The sequence below is a fragment of the Talpa occidentalis genome, unplaced genomic scaffold, assembly GCF_014898055.3.
Source record: "Talpa occidentalis isolate TD23 unplaced genomic scaffold, MPIMG_talOcc4v2.1 talOcc4.10, whole genome shotgun sequence".
Lineage (NCBI taxonomy): Eukaryota > Metazoa > Chordata > Mammalia > Eulipotyphla > Talpidae > Talpa > Talpa occidentalis.
The window spans coordinates 88,902,493-88,922,845 of record NW_023600993.1 but is presented as its reverse complement, the minus strand read 5'-3'; the positions used below and the strand labels follow the sequence as shown (position 1 = coordinate 88,922,845).

Below are 20,353 nucleotides of genomic sequence, written 5' to 3'. Positions count from 1 at the left end.
AACCAATTAACTTACTGAACTGGAGTGGAGGGGGGGTCCAACAAAAAGAAATGGGCAAATGGGAATAAACTAGAGAAAGCACATCCAGCCTCCTGCAAAGATCCCCAAGATGGAACGTGTAGCGAGTCCTAGGATGCTGGAGATCCAAAAGCACGTGGACATTCTAGATTCCTAACCTTGGCGTGCCTGGCTGTAATTTTTAAAACATTACAGATATGGGGCTAACGTATCCACCCCCACACCGGCCCCCAGCCTGGTCTGACACCTCTGCAGAGATGGCAAGTTGAGATGAGAACCTTGGGGTCTGTGGTCCAGAGAGCCAGGGCCACGGGCAGAGGAGATGGAGTAGGGGGTAGAGGAAGGTGGCCCCACTCGGGGCCACGCGCCCAGGAGGCCGCGGCCGGGAAGGCTGGCAGGAAAGGCAGTCTAGCCCTGCGCCCCACCCCGGGCCGCCGCCTCCCAAACCAGTCCAACCCGTCGGCGACCGCGGTCCCCTCCCGTCACCCTCCGGGGAAGGAGAGGGAAGGAGGTCAGCCGGGCAGGGCCCCGGCAGAAGCCCCGCGCGCCCCCAGCGCAGCCCCCACCGCTCTGGCCCCAGCCGGCGGCCCCGGGGCGCCCCCGACGCCGCGGGAACAGACGCGCAGCGCCCGCCGGCTTCCCCCGCTGCCACCCTCGCCCGGGGCTCGCCGCCGCCCGCGGCGCGCCTTGCGCAAGCAGCTGCGCCTCGCACAAAGACTCGATTTCCTTATCTGTGAAAGGTAGTTAAAAATAGACCTTCCTGAGCCTCCAGGTCACCGCAAGGCTGGAAGATAAAACAGGCCGGGGACTCTCAGCACCTGGCATAAAGGCCGCGCTGCACCTCCGATTATTTACTTTTTATTGGGATTTTGAGGACCCAGCTGCGCAGAGCGCCCAGCCCCCGCGGGGGTCTCTAAAGACGCCCCAGATGGGCCTGAGGCAGAGTCGCGAGCAAAGGAGGCACACGACAGAGGCTACCCCGCGAGCTGACCCCAAAAACCCATTTCAGTGGCGGGCAAAAGGAGGGGCGGCAGCTCCTGCAAGTTGAGGTCAGAGTCCCAGTGCCGAGGCGGGACTCAAGGTCCTCTCGGAAGCCGCCTCGCACCGCGCAACCACCCTCCCACGGGTTTCAAACGCTCCCCATGAATGGCCCCAAATGCACTGGCCCCGGCCCAGCCTGGTGCCTTCTCGGCGGCAGCCCCCGGGCCTGCGGCCCCACCTGGCCCCTTCCACACCGGCTCCCTCGGGATCAACCTCAGGAGGCTGCGGCGGGAAGTGGAGCTCGAGCCGCGGCGAACCTCCAGCCCTTCCCAACTTCGGGGTAATTTGGGGGACGCCCAGTGGCGGAGGAGTCCGCGAGCCCAGCGGCCCGGTGTGACCGAAGCCCCGACGGGCCCTCGAGGAGTCCAGGTGGGCCTGGCTTTGAAATAAGGGGGTTACCAGCACGATCCCTGCGGTGTCGTCCAGGCAGGAACGGGAACCCCGCCAAGTCCCCGCTTTCCCGGGAAGGGAGAGGTGCCCGAGCTGCCCCCCACCGGAACCCGCCACCCGGTTCACACGTACCTGACAGCGCCCGCGCCCCCGCCGCAATGAGCTCCGCCCGCCCGGCCCACCTGGGGCTCAGGTAACGCGCGCTTGCGCAACTTCCGGCCAGCGGCGAGCAGGTGAACCCGCCGGCGCAGGTACTACCCGAAGTGGGGAAAGGACAGCCTGGCGACCAGCAGCCGGAACCCGGTCCAGGCGCGCCACCCGCCCGTTCTAACCCGGGAAGCTCTTCCGGGGCCCGGGGCCGCCCCCTCCACCGCTGGACGGGCCACATCCGCACATCTGGCTTGTGGCGTCCTCACGGCCCCCTCCAGCAAGGGCACCAACCCAGGGATGGAAACCCCGAGCCGCCCTCCTCAGAGTCGCGACGACCACGGGTTAAGGTTCACAGCGCCGGCACCGAAGCGATTTTCCTGTTTAGTCCATTATGAACTTCCCAAAACCCCCTTTCGGCCAATGGAAAACGGAGGTTGGGACCCGGTGAGTCAGCTGCCTGACATCACCCCAGGAGTCCAACTTGGGCACCTTCCCTCCAGACGGGCCTTATGCTGCAGGAGTTTCCGGGCAGGCCGCTGGACCTCTGCGGCTCTGTCACTTGAGAGTCCCCCCTCCAGGCCACTTCAGGACAGGACCTTAGGGTCCAAGGGCGCCCACAACCTCTGTGCAGGCTGTAAACATTAGTGATGACAGCAACAATAATAATGAGAATTTTTATGTGCCAGGCACAGTACTTATTTAAATTCTGGACCCCCTGGGAGGGACCCCTGCAGGAAGGACCCCTAGGTGGCAGGTGATCATCCCCTTTGCCAGCCTGAAGCATGTAATGTCACTTCAGGTGTCATTTTCATCAGGCCAGTTTCCCTGGGATCCTGAAGCCCAGAGGAGGTGCCCACCTGAGCCCTGGAGAGGACAAGCAGGCCCAATTCCCTATCTGTGCCTGGTGGGGCTACATGCTAGACCTGGGGTGAGGTGGGGGGTGTGGGAGGTGAGGGGAATAGGAAATGACTCAGGGAACAGCTTTCCTTCCTCCCTGCTGGGAGTGAGTCAGCCCTGAGGGGGGATGAGGAGGGGGATGAGGAGGGCTGTCTAGCCCTCCACTGAGTCAAAAACTTTTCATACATTAACTCACTTAATCCTCACACTCACCCTGTGAAGTAGTAGTATGCTTATTTTACAGTTGAGGCACAGGAGGTGAGGCCACTTGCCTGAGGTCACACAGATATTAAAGGGCAGAGCCAGGATTTGAACCAAGGGTCTGGAGGAGAGCGTGGGGGTGTGGAGAAGAAAATCTCAGTGTTGGAGTCACCGGGGAACTTAATCTACAGCCTCTCTCTGGACCCCAGAGTGAGAAGCAAGTCAGCTTAAGAAGTACTTCCTCGCTGTGGTTCTGGGGCACCAGTTTCCTCAGCCATAAAGTAGAGACAATGTTTTCCCAACAGAAATCAGATCTCATCACTGTCCTCCTTAAACCTTACCCTGTGGCACCCCATCACTTTAGAATAAAACCTAAACCCTCCACTCAGCCCTCGGGCCCTCCAGGATCCGTCCCTGCACCTTCTCTCCCAACTCCTCTCCAACCTTTCCTGCTCCAGCCACAGAGCCTTTCCTGTCTCATCTGTTCTTTACCCGAAACCTCCCTTACCTCCTGCAGGTCTCGCTTCACATGTCACCCCACAAAGAGACCTTCCTGATCACTTTGAGGCTTCTGCCACCTCTCATGGGTTTGTTCTCTTCCAAATATTCCTCACATTCCTATCATTTTAGATAGCCACTTAGCTATCTTATTTCCCATCCCTCTGGGCTGGAAGCTCCATTATACTCTTCCATATTTTCTTCCTCCAGGGACCAAAGGCAAAAGGGAACAAACCATTGCCCAAGTGGCGTGGCCGGGCCACTTCAAAGGCCAGAAGCTCCTCAGCACCAAGCCTCCAACCAACCCTGACCAACTCCCCGGCCTCCCCCTGCCTGTCCCACTTTTCCAGTCTCTTCACCCCCAGTCGAGATGGGATCCTGCCACTTCTAGAGAAGCCCTGGTGTTTTCCCAAAAACACCATGTCCGCACCTCTGTACATGCTGGGTCAACTGCCTGCCTACCCTTTTCTACTCCATCACCCTGGTCATCTCTAGATCCATCCTGTTGGTTTCAAGTCTCAGCTCCCAATGATTAGTACTGAGACCTTACCATTAGTAATGGTTACGATCCTTAACTTCTCTATACTTCGGCATCCTCAACTGTAAGGCAGGACTGTTAACAGGGACTCCTTCCCAGCATGAGGCCTGTGCATGACAAATGCCACCAAAATGAACAGTGACAACTATTCAACCCAACAGAAGCTCCAGTACCCAGCTCCTGAGCAAGGCCTTCATCAATCCAGAATATTGATCCACTTCTGTCAGAGATTACAAATCTATGGGGTCAGTTAAGAGCATAGTCACTTGAACAGACATTTCTGTCTGTTCATTTCAGAGAAGGTATTTGAACAAATGACCAGTAAGCACATGAAAAGATGCCACACCTCATACATAATGTATTAGCAAAATGTAAATCAAAAGCATGGCGAGACACCCTGTCACATCCATTAATATGGCCACTAACAAGCAAAAAAATAACAAGTTTTGGTGAGGATGTGGAGAAATTAGTACTCTTGCGCTCTGCTTGTGGGAAGGCAAAATAGTGCAGCCACTAGGAATAGTATGGCTAGGGAGAATATCAACAGAACTACCAAAAGGTCCGGCAACTCCACTTCTGGGTACATGCCCAAAAGAACTGAAAGCAGGAACTTGAACAGCTATCTGCATGCCAGTGTTCACTGCAGCATTACTTGCCATGGTCAAAAGGTAGAACTAACCCAAGTGTCCATCAGCAGATAAGTAGATAAACAAAATGTGGGGTGTGTGTGTGTGTGTATCACAGATTACTACTTAGCCTCAAAAAAGAAGGAAATTCTGACATGTGCTACAACACGGATGAGCCCTGAAAACATTATGCTGTGAAATAAGCAGGCCACAAAAGGAAAAATCTGCTTCTGTGAGGTATCTAGAGTCATCAGTCAGAGAGTAGACTGGAGGTTGCCTAGGGCTGGAGAGAAGGGAGGACACGGTGCATGGACAGTTAATGTTTAATGGGCACAGAATTTCCATTTGGGGAGATAAAAACAACTCTGGAACTGGATGGTGGTAACAGTTACATAACACTACTCAACTGCCTGGTTAAAATGGTTTTATTTCACACATTTTATGGAGACAGAGGAGTCTGCACAGCTGCCCTAGGTTTGAATGGATATGACCCTGTATAAGTTACTGACCTCTCTTGTGCTCAGCTGCCTGAAAGGCGGACATAATAGCAGCAACCTACTTCACAGAATTGAGGAAATTAAATGAGCTCATACTTGGCAAGTACTTAGACTGAGTGCTCAAAAGGTGTTAGGGATTTTTATTCTTTGCTGAGGGGGCAGGTGTAATGTCTTATGTTTATAATTTTATGACATTCTGCACCCCCTCCCACCCCTTCCTTCCACCTGCTTCTGTCTCTTTAGCAGAAGCCCAGCCCAGACTTGGGTGGAAACAGGGAGGCCCTCACCTGCCCCAGAACAGGATCAGAAAGGCTCCAGGCAGCAGGGAGGGGGTCAGCCAGTAGGGCAGCCCCAGATCAATTTCACCCAGCTGTCGGGGTCAGAGACACCCAGCTGAACATCTTCCAGGGCCACACCAAGCCCCATGCTATTTCTGGAGTCTCCCCAGACACTCGTGCCCTGGCCTGCCTGAAGTCAGCCTTGCACAAACCTCAGGAAGGGAGAGGTGAGCAGACTTCAGGAGGGGTGTGGGTGCAGACACCTAAGACTCCTATTTAGTCCAGCAAAGGCCCACCTCCACCAACTCAATCCTCTGGACCTTGGTTTGCACCTAAGGTTGCAAAATGGGGACAGAGGGGCTTATAGAAAAGACTGAATAAGACACCACATATAAAGCCTGAGGGAAGGGCCTGGCACTCAGGGTGGGGAAGGAGAGGGTTAGTGCAGACCCACAGGCAAGGCCGTTCCTGTCTTGGACTGCCCTCACTATCATGGTTTTTCACCTTGTTCCAGAGAAGTAAAGAAATTGCCCAAAGTCACACAGCAAGGCAGTGCAGATCAGACAGGACAGGGCAATAGTCTCATGATTAAATATATATTCTCTCTGTGTGTCTGTCTCAATATACATATATACACATATATGTGCACACATATATTATGTAATCTTTATATTAAAATACAGTTTTTCCAATCAGGTCATATATGCAAATAACTCAAAATTCAAAAGCTATAAAGGAGAGGGAGTTAAAAAACAAACTCCCTCCCACTCTTGTCCCCATCACCCCTAATTACCCTCCCTACAGGAATCACTGTGTCCTGACAGTTGTATGTTCTTCCAGGGAGTTTTAAGCACATACAAACACATGGCAACATGCTGGATGTACTGTTCATCCTACTCTTTATACTCAATACATTGTTCTTAATAATGTCATAATAAATTATAATTGCACTAATGAACTTAATATTAACATACATTATTGTTCAATAATATGTTGTCACAAAAATGTTCCCTAATACAAAAAGAGCCCACCCGCCCCTACTGATGGACTTAGCGTGTCCCGCCTCTGCCCATTACAAACCACACACACACACACACAGCATTTTGTAGAGAAGCTGGGTGAAGGGGAATGCATTTGTAATTGACAGAGGTGGGGTGACTGTGCTCTAAAGAGACCAAGTTAATCTCCCACCAGCATTGCTATTGACAGAGCAAACAGTCAACAAATGTTAACTTTGTTATTTTGATGACTGTGATTTTTGGCACTCCTCAATGTTGTGCCAGAGGCAAGTACCTCGCTTGCCTCATCCTAGCCCTTCCTTGCATCACATTCCTGTCAGGGAAGATAACAAACTTGATAATAAGTGAAATTATGGCACATCGGATGGGGTGAACTGATACTGAAAAAAAAATAGGCAAAGGGAATGAGGATATAGGAAGCCAGTTAATATTTCTTTAAAGAGTGAATGAAAGATTTGTTTTCTTTGAGTTCCCAGAGCTCCTCTCCCCAAATCTAGGAGAAGGGTTCCAGAAGATAAGGAGATTCAAGACTCTCCAGTGTTCTGCTTCTGGGTGTTTAGGACTCAAGTTTGATGCCAGGCCAACTGGGAGTCAATACCAGAGTTGCCAAGTGTGTGTGACTTTGGGTAAGGGTCTTGTTAGGACCTCGGTTTCCCCACCTACTAAAGGAAACTAACTAGAGCATCCTGGGAGGGAGGGTCGTCCCCAGCAGGTAGGACCAGGTTAGGTCTGATGCTCCATGAGGAGGGGTCGTGGCCCCACCCCCAACTCCAAAGTCTCTGGTGAGACAAAAGGCTTCGGCCGAGGGGCTCCCTCTATCCACTCTTTCCCTCGACCTGAAGCAGATTCCCAGGAGTCCAGCAGCGACTGCAGGGCCGGAGCATCTGCCGCGCACAGCACCTAGCACAGAGGCGTCCGTCCCACGCCGTCCTCCCCGGGCGCAGAGAGGGGCCGCGCTGTCACTCAGAACCCCGCGCGCAGAAGGACCTCAAGCAAGGCCAAGCGTTCCGGGGGAGGGCAGGCCGGAGGGGCACTTCGAGGGTGGTGTGGGAATCCAGTCAGGGCGCCACAGGTCGTGCCCTGAGGCCAAAGAAGTCGAGAAAGTGACGACCAGTTGCCGACCGGGCTTCTCGCGGCCAATCTCGATGACCCTGACTGGACAGCGCGGGCGGAGCGGAAGGAGCGGGGCTGGATTCTCCGCCAGAACTCGCCCCGCAAGACCCCGGCCCCCAGGCCTCAGCATTCTCGTCAGTGAAATGGGGTACGGCGGGGAACGGAGCCCCCACCCCTGCCCCGGGCTCGGCCCCAGGCCACCCACACCCTCACCTGGATCCCGCGCTAAGCGAGTCCAGACTCCTCCAGCGCGGGTCTGCCCGGAGAGGCTGACAGCTCGGACCTGGACGGGGAATGGCCGCTCCCAACGCGGCTCGGGAGGCCCAAGCCCGGGTGGGGGCCGGCGAGGACCTCTTCGGCGCTGCCCGCCGCACCTGCGCTGAGCGGGGGGATCCCCCCGTCTAAGGCCCCCGCTGGAGCGCAGGTCCCCGGGGCGCAAAGGAAGGGGAAGCGAGCCCGCCGCGCCCACCCCCACCCCTGCGCAGGAATGGTTTGCCCCGGACATCCTGATTGGCTCCCCGCTTCCGTTCGAACGCCGCGCCGCCGGGGTTGCCGAGCGACCGCTACGCCGGAGCCCGGCGCGCGAACGCCGAGGGCGGACCCCAGCCCCGCCCCCCCGCCGGCCGCGCGCTCTTCCGGCGGCCGCCGCAGCCCTGGCGCCGGCCTCTGTCGCGGGCTCGGGCGGGACTTTGTCCGGGTGCCCGGCTAGAAGGATCCCCGAACCGGTTTTTTTTATTTTTTTTCCCCCGAACCGGTTCTTAATCCCGGCTCTGCAGCCACTTCCTTTGTGACCCCTCGCAGGCCTCTTTCCCTTTCTGTCCCCCTGACTGAGGAGGGGTCAGTTTTAAAATGTGTACACCCAGCAGTCCCGAAATCTGCGGAAATGACGAAAAATATAAACAAAGATTAATATAGCCTCGTGTTATTTATCACAGCAAAATACTGGAAATGACTTCAATGCCCAGTGAAAGGGGACGGGTTATGTAAACCCATCCTGCGGAAGAGCTCCGTTTATTGAGCTTTTCACATGCCTGGTAGCTTTACATGACATAATTCTTGTCAGTGCTCACAGCATAACTCGAGATAAGTGCCTTTAATTATCCCCACTTTCTGATGAGTAACATTATGCAGTCATTAAAAATGACGTAGTTAAAAGATTGAAAGTATGGGAGAAAGGCAAAGAAAGTATTAAGTTTTTTTAAGTCTGTATGTTTTAAAGCACTATGCGCAACATAAACATGTATTAAATAATCGTAATCACATGTATACATGTATGTTGTGTGGATTTGCCAAATGTTCAACAGTTAAACATGTTAAGAAAAAAGATTTTTTTTTTTACCAGAGGATTGGAATTAAGGGCCCTTCCAAATGAGGACATTTTATAGCTGTGAGCCATAGTTTGAGTCTGGAGTATCGCTCAATTTGGAGCCAGACTCTATATTTTGTATTCCAGCTAGTGCCTTTCATTAATTGGATTGCCAGTGACTGAGCACTTAACTGTACACAAAGCTTGGGCAAGTGGGGGAAAGGGACTAAAGGGCCTTGACTGCATTACTATCTAAAAAGATTCTATTATTCCCTTTGATGGGAGAGAAAACTAAGGTTTGTCTACGTTTACCAGGAGTCCTCTGAAACGCTGTTACATTCCCATGTAAAAGTGCAAGACTGGTTTGGCAGGGGCAGTGAAAACAGACAAGGAGGATCCTGTGCTCCTAAAAGACAGAAAACTGAGCAGGGTCATATCCAGACATTGTACTTCCTGGGACTTATATAATTTAGGAAGACTTCTTTAAGAACTACAAAATTTCAATGTAAAATTAGGTAATAAAATTATTTTGTTAGAGAAAAGAAACCACAATACATGGCAAATTCTGCAAATATTAAAAATCCAGAAAAATAACATTGTTTTCATTAATTATCTATGAAACAGACTCCATAATACTTTTCACAAACAAGCTTCTGGCTGATGTATACATTTCAAACCTCTCCTCTACAACCATAAACAGGTGGTACTGGGCCATAAGCCCATTCACAGGTATGGAGATATGACCTGACTCCCCACTTCCATGTCACAGCACCAACTGAATCAGCTTAGTGTGCTAGGTAGGGGTATTTCTGGAAACCATTCCTATACCAGGTCAGTTGCTAGTAATTTATCCCCATAATTGACTGGAAGCAACATAAGTAAAACCACAAACCCCTAACTAAATGTCAAGGTCCTCTAAGTCAGATCCCCAAAATGTATCAGATGATGTTGGAGTGAATGTGACAAGGGGAAGTAGGAGTGGAAGAAGATGGTGGTTTGAGCAAATATTAAAAAAACCTTACTTTGGCAAATTTTACAAAAGCATTTGATCATGTGAATGCATAGCCTGGGTGCCTTCCAGACTTTGGCTTCCCATCATTAGAACGGGAATGACAGCAATGGTGCTGTGGTCAGATTCTTCTGAGATCTACACCTTCAATCAGGGGTTGGAAGATATTTGAGATGCCTGGATAAGGCCCTGCTGACCCTTTCATCTTCAAAGCTTGCCTGGAGTGGAAAACAAACAACACAACACAAAAACCCTGAGCCGCATTCCCAGATTAAGAAAACTAGAGGAACAGGGCAGGCGGGACTTCCCCAGGATTCCAAACTAGGCACACAAAAAGATCACTTGAGCACACTCATATCCTAGAATGTTCACATACCAATAGCATATTGGTGATGCTTGCTTCCTATTTTTGAAGTATGCAGTGCCAGTTCTGAAGGGTTGAAAGCATCCCAATCCTTCCCCTGCCTCACCGTGTGGGAATCAGGGGGAAAACCAGTAAGAATAAGATGCTGGACACACTGTTATTAGTGTGTCCTGATGAGTGAGAGCTGGCCCATCCTATGGCCTTCTCCTCACCCAGCAGGTGAGCAGCGGTAACATCTTGCCCCTGGGTAGGTCTGTGGCTGCTTCTGTGCACCCTGACTAGGCTGGCAGAGCTTTCTCCACTCAGCTCGAAACCAAGATGAAATCAGCCTGTGATATCAGCTACCTGTCTTCCTTGCACCTGATAGCTAGATTTTGCTTTGTTTCATTTAAAGGGCACTCTCTCCATGTGTGCTTGCTTGCTGATGTGCTGTGCAAGGGTCTCGGTGAGCACGTAGAAGGTTGTGGAAGAATCCACAGATTTAGAGATTCCAAGTAAATCAAAGTTTACTGAAAGTGCTTTCCAAGGGAGGAAAGGACAGGCATAAAACTGACAGCCTACCCCGGGGCAAGAGTGCAGCTTGCTTTGATATCTCAGCTTCCCTGGCATTTCCATTTCTTTTTGCCCACTTAGAAAGTGCTGGGTACTTTTGTCCTGGAAGGTGGGTGGTGGGAAGCAAAAAACCAAAAAAAAACAAAAAACACCTTTTTGTTAAGGCTGTGGGATAGGAAATATTGCAGGTGGTTGAAATGTTGGTGTGGGCACTAGCTCACAGGCAACACTACTAGTGACTAGGGCTGGTAGGGGTGATCAGTTTACAGGAAATACTGCTGGCAATTAGGGTGTTAATGGTGTGCCAGCCCAGGACCAGTTTTAGTTGTAAAGTTTAACTGAACTCTATCACTTGCATCTGAATTTTTCTGGTTTGTTTCATTTAATTTTCTCTATGCCTATTTGCTTGCATCTGAACTTCTCTGAAAGTGGTGGCTACTAGGTCGACTACGGGACAGGAGAGGAAGGAAAGTTTTGTAGAAAATATTTTTTTTTAAAGATTTATTTATTTATTTATATAAGCACTGGACACACTCAGAAGTGCAGGAGGGTGAGAGAACCCACCAGAGCCAGAGCGGGGAGCAGAACAGGCAGGCCGACGAAATACACTGCTGAAGGGAGCAGCAGGCACAGCAGGAGAGGTCTGCGCTTCATCTGGGACCCTTGCCGGCAGCCAGGGATCAAACCGGCGCTGCAGAGGCTGCGGGAAGCCTCGCAGCCCAGCGCTCAACCGCTGCGCCACCAGGGAGGCCCTGTAGAAAATATCTTTATATCTTCTGCCCAAACCCTCCAAAGGCTCTGTGAATACCATGATCTTTGGGAGCTGACCCCTGTCAGCCTCATCTCTTATCACCCACCCCCTCAAGTCCTCCTTACTCAACCCTCAAGTATCTGCTCAAAAAATCCCTAAGCACTTTCAGGCCTCAGGGCCTTTGAACATGCTCTTTGTCTGGCCCACTCCTCCCCCAGACAATCACACAGTTGCCCTCTCACTGCCTCCATCTCTTTTGGGTCTGCTCAAATGCTGTTCCCTCCAGATCTCCCATCTTCCCCCATCATTCACATTCTTCTTTCTAGCCTCCAATCTCCTGACATTTGGCATATTCCTATGTTTGTCTCTTGTCTATCTCCACCAACAACTGTGAGCTCTGGAGGCAGAATCCATACTTCTCTTACCCACTTTTCCTGCAATTTGAGATCCGCAGTGCACGCCACCACCACAGTAAAGGTTCTAAGTAGTACTGGGTCAAAAACACCTTTCTCTTTCCTTACTCCATTGATTCCAAACAGTTTGAACCCGTCAAGCCCGATGTGTTTACAACACTTACTAAACAGCCCACAGAATTGGTGGGAACACTTATTTGCAGAGGGTGGGTCTTCAGAATATAAGGACACTTCCTCCTCTGCCAGAGTCCCCATTAGAGTATGAGGTACATTCCCTGGGACCAGACAGCCCAGAGGCAGGAACTATCCTTATCTCCAGGCTCCACAGGGCATGCCTCTCAAACCACCTCCACACCTCTAGAGAGCCAGGTTTCCCCTGTGGTCACAGCCCAGCCTGAGGACAGACCTCTCTGACTCAGCCACACAGCTGACCACCCTTACTCTCCACCCCACCCCCAATTCCACCCACCCACCCAAGCTGCATGGCCCTGGGCAGGGCTCTTTCTGAGTCTCGATCCCTCCCTCTGGAGGTGATGTTGTAGGGTAAGTGATTTTCAGGCTTTTCTGCCCTCCCGCCATTAAGATTGATGATGGATCCTTGTGGTCCTGAATGCATGCCAGCTGGCGGACACCTGGAGTAGGGTGTGGGCATGCGTAAGTGGGTACACCTGGGCTAAGGCTGGGCTTATAAGGGCAGCGTCACGGGGACACCAGAAGAACCACGAGAACCACGAGGAGAGCAGAGAAGAAGAGACCACCAGAGAAAGCTGGAGAGCCCAGAAAGAGTGAAGACTTGCTGAGGGCTAGGAGGCCTGCCAGCCTGCCAGCCTCCCGGCCCCCCCCCGGCACTACTGCCTGCTGTGTACACAGTAAAATCCCAATAAAAGCCTGCTGAGGGCTCCAGGACTCTCTCCTTTACCCCGTCTGCTCGGTCATAGAGATCCTGTTCCATGTCCTACCTGCCCCTTTACAGATGCTCACTTAGAGAGTACTCAGGGAGGTAGGTGCCCCAAGACATGACCCAAGGACAAGTTCTGGGTTTCTGACCTTAGAAAGGATTTGATTCTAACCCAAGCAGGATTGGAGCAATCACAAAGCCCAAGAAGCAATTACCCACATCTGAAGATCACAGGAACCCATTTCCCCACCTCCACCCCCACCCCCAGATGCCCAGGAAAAAGCATGCAGCCTGGACACTCCAGGTATGTTTGTGGCTGAGAGATGCAGCGGGGAGGGCTCAGTTCAGGAGCATCCAGAAAGCCCACCTCCCCACCCCAGAGTTGTGGCCTCCCACCCCCAGCTGAAGATCTCAGCGCCCACCTGGAGTCCTCTTCCTCCATTTTCTCCTCGCTCACTCCACTTTTCCTGTCTCCCTCTGCAGCTGATCTCTGGAGCCCTTTTCCACACTTCCTCCACCTCCCAGGTTTCTCCTGCCATCTCCAAGTGAGCTGCATTTGTTCATTTGCAGGGCCATGCGCTTCCCATTCAGGAGACCATGCATGTGCCAGAGGAGGGAGGGGCTGGCCTGCTCCTGCTCCCATGCCCCAAGGCCCGCAGCAGGCTCTCCCTAAGTGCTTGAGAACTGAACTGAGAAAGAGGCTGCTAACTCCCATATATCCCCTACTCCCCCAGGGGCTTTCAAAGGGGTGACTCTGGAGGCTTCGGAATTCCTGATGGACCCGCCTTCAAATGCTGGTGCTGCACACCCTCCTGGCTGTGAGATTCTGGGAAAGCCGCTCCACCTTGCTGAGCTGCATCTCCCCCACTGCCAACTGGGAACGGTGACCCTGCTTCATCTGGATGTTAGGACCAAATCAAATGATTCTGCACTGAGAACTCTGCACGAGTTTGGCCCATGGTAAGTGACCAACAAACATTATTATGGCTGCTGTCACTATTACTGTAGTTGTGGTTCCCCTGAAAAGTTTCTGGTTTGAATCCTGGGCTGCCCCATCAGAGTAAAGCTCCATCTGTGGGCAGATCAGTCCTGATCCCTTTTCTGTTGAGTTGGGGGAGAGGGTTGTTTTCAACCTCCAGCACCAGTGAAGGACAGACCCTCCCCCAAGATGTTCAGAACAGGTCTCCCCAAGATGTGTCACTTCGGTATATGGATTATTTTGAGTTGAGGTCAGTTAAGGCCCAGAGGATTCACAGAAAGCTTTGACTACTCCTTTAACTACCTAGAAGAATGGAAATTAAGGGTATAACCCATTATTAGAAAGGTTATTTCTGGTAAAAATCCTATCAGAAGAACTGCTCTGTGACAGGGCTAACATCCAGTTACACAGCATCTGGTCCTCATGAGCCCCCCTCCTCTCTCCAGGAAGCCCCATGTCCCTAAGGCCATTTCTTTGCCTCAGGATAACCACCCTCCTTTTGCCCCATTGGCATCAGAATTCACTCTTGTGGATTCTGCATCTGTGTGTAATTAAATTCATTCTTTTCTCCTACTAACTTGTCTGTTAATTTGATTGCACCAGTCCAAGAAAAAAAACAGCGGGGGTGGGGGGGAATGTCCTCTCTGCTCTGCTCAGATACCAGCAAGGGGTGGGAGTCGAGCCAGCACCCTGCATGGGCAACTGGGGCCCCCTGCTCTACCACTGGAGTTCATGCCCCAGGGCTACTGTCGCCCTGGCAGGGTGCAGGGTTCTAGAAGGTGAATGGAGGCAGTGACACAGCACCCAGGAGCCAGGGCATTCTCTCTCATCTTTGAGTCTGTTGTTTTTGTTATGTTGTTTTGTTGTTTACCCCCACCCCACCACCCCCAGTTAAATTTTCTGTCTGAACAATTAGGCGCCAGCAGCTGCTGAGTGGGAGGGAGGACTTAGGCACCCCACACCTGCCCCTGCAGACCTCCCCCCTTCACCTTCTACTTAGTTTAATATTTAGTCTCTCAAAAGATATTTTCTGAGCCTCTGGTCTGTGCCAGTTTCTAGGAAGAGAGATGGAAACACAGAAGAGTACATTCTAGTAAGGGAGAAAGAACACAGATGAGCCAGTGAACCGAGAAATGTTATAAATAGAAATCAAGCAGAGAAAGGAAAGGAACTGCTTTATATCTGCAGTGTTTTGCAGCCACCCCAGGCCGGGTAGGCTCATCTTCAGTTCGTGCAAGCAAGTAATTTTGGAGCCTTCGGTAGATTTTTACAGGCCCTTAGTGCTGAGCCAGGGACAGGCCAGCCTTCCCTCTCAGCAGTTCTCTGGCTGGCTCGCCTCTCCCCCATCTCATCACGCCCTCCTCCTTGTAGTGGCCAACTCGCCTCAGACTGACTCTGCCCTTATATCCCCTCACCACAGTCACCCTCATTTACATACGCGCATGCCCCATGCTCTCTGGGCCCAGGTGTCCACAATTACAGGTGCGTGCAAAGCTGCAGGTGCTGGGCATAGATGCTAATGGAGGGAGGGCGCAAAAAGCCTGATAACTTCACTTACCCTACATGTGGTCAGGGAGGTTTTTCCTTCTGAGACTTGAGGGGTAAGAAAAGGCAGTCATGTAGCATGTAGGAACCTAGAGGAAGGCGTGTACAAAGGTCCTGAGGCAAAAATTAGGTGTATTAGAGCCAGCAGGCACAGGGCAGGTTCACTATGGATTCCAACAAGTGGATAAAGAGTCCCGGGGCCGTCAGTGGAATTTTCAGGCTTTAATGGTCTCTCAGGGAACCAGGTGCCCAGGCAGCCAGGCAGGGAGGCCGGCATGGCCGGCTGGGAGGCAGGCAGGCAGCCAAGCCTCCAGCCCCTCACGAATCTTTTTTTTTCTTTTTTTTTTTTTTTAAGTTGAATTCTTTTTTTTTTAGAAGCATGTTTTATTTGTTTGTGTTTGTTTATACAAGCACTGGTTACAGTCAGAAGCGCGGGAGGGTGAGAGAATTCACCAGAGCCAGAGCGGGGAGCAGAGCAGGCAGAAGGACCGAAGTACACTGCTGAGGGGAGCAGCGGGCGGCAGGAGAGGTCTGCGCGCCATGTGGGACCCTCCTCCTGTGGCCGGGGAGCAGCCGGGGATCGAACCGAGGCCGCAGAGGCCACGGGCAGCTTCGCAACCCAGCGCTCAACCGCTGCGCCACCTGGGAGGCCCTTTTTTTTTTTTGTGGGACCCTTGCCGGTGGCCGAACTGGCGCTGCAGAGGCTGCGGGCAGCCTCGCAACCCAGCGCTCAGCCGCTGCGCCACCAGGGGAGGCCCCCCTCACGAATCTTTATGCTCTTTCTCTGGGCTCTGGAGTTCTCTCTCATGTTGCCTCATGGTCTCGCCTCTTCTGCAATAACGGTGCTCGTGCTCTTCTCACTGCCCCGCTGCTGCCAGCCCTCCTCTAGGCCCAGGTGTGCACACTTATGCATGCCCACGCCCATGCACCACGGGCTCACAGTCAGGCACACGTGCCCCGCGCCCGCGCTCCCAGGCGCCTTTTGCGTAAACAAGATCAAGGCCACAGGTGATGGCCACAGAGGCTAGTGGCGTAAAAACCTGATTGATTCATTTACCCTACAGTGTATCTGAGCCAAAAGGCCACTGGCCAGAATAGAAGGACAGGAAGAGGCTGATATTAAATTGCTGAGCATCTGTGGCCCACATGGAGGAGTTCGGATTTCAAAGATAAAAAAAAAAAAGCAATCTGTGTTCAAGATCAATAATTCTGGGGTCAGCCTGACGGGAAAGTTCCTGAAACTCTGCACTTTCAGTTCCCTCATCTTTAACAGGAAGAATAATCTCACCTACATTGTCACAGGCTGCATTGTGCCCACAAGACGATGCTAGTGAAACCACAGCACAGGACGCAGCCAGAGCGTGGCTCAGTAAGTGTGCGTTTCCCTAATGACAGTCCCTGAGCTGACGCCCGCACCGGCGATTACACAGACACCGACCAGACGCCTCCTCGAGTCCTGGCAGAAGGCACGCGTGCTAGCACCCTGAAGCGCCCTGAACCTGGTGTCAGCCCAGAGCCAGAGGGGTTCCCAGCCGGCTCCTGAGATTAGGGGCACCCTGGCAACAGAGGAAAGCCGGGGTGGGGGGTACAGGTAGACCTGAATCCCCCCCAGCTGAGTCCTGTCAGTTCCACCCACAAAGCCTCCAGCCCCAGCAGCAGGACATCTGCCCCCGACTTCAGTCAACAAATCAGTCCTCCCTGCCCCCTTCAATCTGCTCCTGTGCCGTGTTACAGTCACTTCCCTGCTCTTTGCATCCACTAATCTGTTTTCTTTTTCTACAGTTTCGCCTTTCCTAGAATAGCATGTAAATGTGCCAGCTGCTTTCATTTGAAGTTAGATTAGAATTTAACAATACTGTTTAATTCCCATTCCATTATTTTTCTGAAAAGTGATACTGGATTTCCACTTACAGAGGAAGTAAGATATTTCTTTCTACATTAAATATGTTCAAGTAAAGGCGAGTAAATTCATGTCAATACTAGGCCACTAATAGACCAGGTAGGCCCTGGATATGGCAACAATTACAAAAAGTGGGACACAAGGCACTCAGCACCCAGCCCCACCTCTGCATGTGACATATGGGGAAACCAAGGACCAGAAAGGGGAGGAGACCTGGTCTGGCTCACACAGAGCAGGTGGCAGAAGAGGACGCTGCCTGGGACAGATGGTGGAGGCTGGGAGGGGGCTGGGTTGCCTTAGGGCTGGGGGACTCTCCCCTCCCCAAATCTGCTGCCTGAGCTAGCAGAGCTGTCCAAGGTCAGAGGCTGAGCTTGACAGGTGGGAATTTGCAGGGAAAGAGGGTTCTGAGAGTAAGGAGTCTTTGTCCTCCAACCCCAGATGGTAGGGTCCGGGCCAGAGGCGGGTGAGGGTGTGAGAGCCCCATTGAACAGGAAGGTCATAGCCTAGAGAAAGGATCTTTGTGAAAATATAACACCCAAGACCCTCCATCCAAAAGGCGGCACAGACCTTTCCAGCTTTCAACTTGACCCCTCCACTCCACATGCAAATTAAATGCAAATCAGTCCCCTGGCCCTGCTGGAGCCTACCTCTTTCTCTCTTGCTGGGGCCCATCCTGCTGGTCCAGACACCCACTGACACCAGAAGCCCAAATCCCAGGCCCATCCTCACACACCCTCAGGCTCCCTGCACTAGGATCAGGGCATACAATGGATGTGAGGGGATAATATCCAGAATACATAAGTTATTCATACAAATCAGTAGCAACAAAGCAAACAATCCAATTAAAAATGGGCAGAGGTCTTGAATAGACATTTCACCAAAGACATACCCGTAGATAGGGACATTAAAAGGTATTCAACATTACTAACCATAGGGGATATGCAAGTCAAAACCGCAATGTCACAGTCTCACCATGAGAATAACTATCTTCCAAAAGACAAGAAATGACAAATGCTGGTGAGAATGTGGAGAAAGGGACCCCTTGTGAACTGTTTTTGGGAATGTAAACTGATGCAAACATAATGGAAAACAGGATGGAGGAGCCTCAAAAAATTAAAAATAGAATTATTGTATTAGCAATCCCACTTCTGGGTATATATGAAGTCACTATCTGCACCCCCACGTTCACAGCAGCCTTATTTACAGTAGCCAAGTCATGGAAACAAGCCAAATAGATGAATGGATAAAGAAAACGTGCTATGTATATGTAATGGAATATTATTCAGCCAGGGAGGTGACCCATATGGCACAGCAGACCTCTCCTGTCTTGTCCACTGCTCCCCTCAGCAGTGTATTTCAGTCTGTCTGTTCTGCTCCCCACTTTGTCTCTGGTGAATCCTCTCACCCCCTGCACCTCTGGCCTACACCCCAGCTCTTGTATGCATAAATAAATAAATATTTAAAGGAAAAAGAATGGCATTAAAAAAAGAAAAACATTAAGAAACAGTCACTAATGCAGGCCCTGGTTATGACCAAAATTGTGGATATGAAGTGAGAATGAAAGAAACCTGGCAAGGGCCTCCCTGGTGGCGCAGCGGTTGAGCGCTGGGTTGCGAAGCTGCCCGCAGCCTCTGCAGTGCCGATTCGATCCCCGGCTGCCAGGCGAGGGTCCCACGTGGTGTGCAGACCTCTCCTGCTGCCCGCTGCTCCCCTCAGCAGTGTACTTTGGTCCTTCTGCCTGCTCTGTTCCCTGCACTGGCTCTGGTGAATTCTCTCACCCTCCTGCGCTTCTGACTGTACCCAGTGCTTGTATAAATAAATAAATCTTTAAAAAAATAAAAATAAAGGCAGGCACTCTTTAAAAAAAAAAAGAAAAAGAAAAAGAAAGAAACCTGGCAAGGTAGAAAGAACTTTCTGAGTTAGAAAAACCAGCCATGTACTTGGGAGACTCGAGGGCCTTGTACAACTGTCCCATCCTTGTCTGAGGTCACTTCCCCTGGGATACCCTGATGTCCCACCCCAGGGCTTGCATCTGGTCTGGGTCATTTGCTGACCACCCTCTTGTCCCTGGTAGCTCTACTCTCAAGTTTGGAAGCAGGCAGGAGAGACACAGCCCCTTCACACTGGCCCATTTCACCCCTGGGGCCTGAACCTGGGCATCTATCCTCTTGCTGTCTACCCACTAAACTGAGGCTCAGGCCTGACCCAGAACATAAAATTCTGCAGAGGGAAAAGGTAAAGAGAAGGCCCAAGGCACCAAAAGCATTAGAAGTCAGGGTCATAGGCAGAGGAGAGGGGATAGGAGCCCAAAAGTCTGAGGTCTCTGAAATGAGGGAAGCAATGCAGACTGTGAGCCCCTAGCCCCAGCAAGAGATGACTGCCCCCTCTTTAGTCTTGCCCCTGTATCAGTGCAGCCCCAGGCCCCCCCCCCAATTTGAGAAGAAGTGCACTCTCCCTCACCTCCAAGTTCAGCCAGTAGCCCATCTAAGACCTTCTCTTTCATTCATTCAGTCAACAAGTATTTCCTGAGTTGAGCTCGTGTCATGTGCCAGGCACCAAGTCTCTAGAACCCCAGCCATGACAAGCAGGCACAGTCCCCATCCTTTTTCAGTTGACACTGGTGGAAGAGACTGAGCAAGATGAGTAAGGAAGTAAAGGGTGGCCATAACGTGGCTATTTAATAAAGGGGTCACCTCTGAGGGGATTGAACAGAAACCTGAATATAATTCAGGAAGCACTTTGGGGCTACCTGGGGAAAGAGCTCACATTGAGGGAATAGCAAGTTCAAAGGTCCTGAGGCAGGGAAGAGTTTGCCACCTGAGAGAACAGCAAGAAGGCCAATGTACTGGAGCAGAGAATGATTGGGAGGAGGGGAGATGTGGCCTGGTGTGATAGGGAAGGTTCTGTGAGGACAGCTGAGCAGGCTTGGGAGGGATCTGCCCAGAGATGGAACGGATTCTGACAGTGTCTCAGCAACATTCCTATGGCTGAAAGTGGATGAAGGGTGAAAGGCCTGAAGTAGGACGGCCAACAAAGAGACCACTGCAACAGTCCGGGTAGGACGTGGAGAAGGCTGGACAAGGATGGTGGGCACTGGAGGGGGACAAAGTTAGCCAATTCTGGACAGAGCAGTATCTGCTGAGGGATCAGATGGGCTTGCCGAGGGAGAAAAAGGTAGGGGAGACAGCAGCTCCATTTCAGGCGCCGTGTTCCTTGCTGTATCCCCAGTGCATTCGCCCGAGTTTATCTCAATCAACAGTTACTTAAAGTGAAGATCAAATAAAGGGTGAAAGCATCCCAAGCTCAGATTCCCCTTGCCAACCAGACTGGTTTGGGATGGTGGTGTTCTGGTTTTTCCACGTCTGTCAGA

General features: G+C 51.7%; 1 protein-coding gene across 7 annotated transcripts in view; it reads right to left on the bottom strand.

Moving 5' to 3' along the window:
* The window catches only part of FAM110A (family with sequence similarity 110 member A), a 120,229-nt gene that overhangs the window by 3,724 nt on the left and 96,152 nt on the right, over window positions 1-20,353 (bottom strand). For 2 of the 7 annotated variants that reach the window (XM_037497625.1, XM_037497634.1), the window contains exon 1: window positions 7,480-7,650. The exons of the other annotated variants lie outside the window; for them this stretch is intronic. The gene's annotated coding sequence lies outside the window, so the exon portion shown is untranslated. Of the gene's footprint in view, window positions 1-7,479; window positions 7,651-20,353 lie in introns of those variants that run through there. 7 annotated transcript variants of the gene reach the window in all.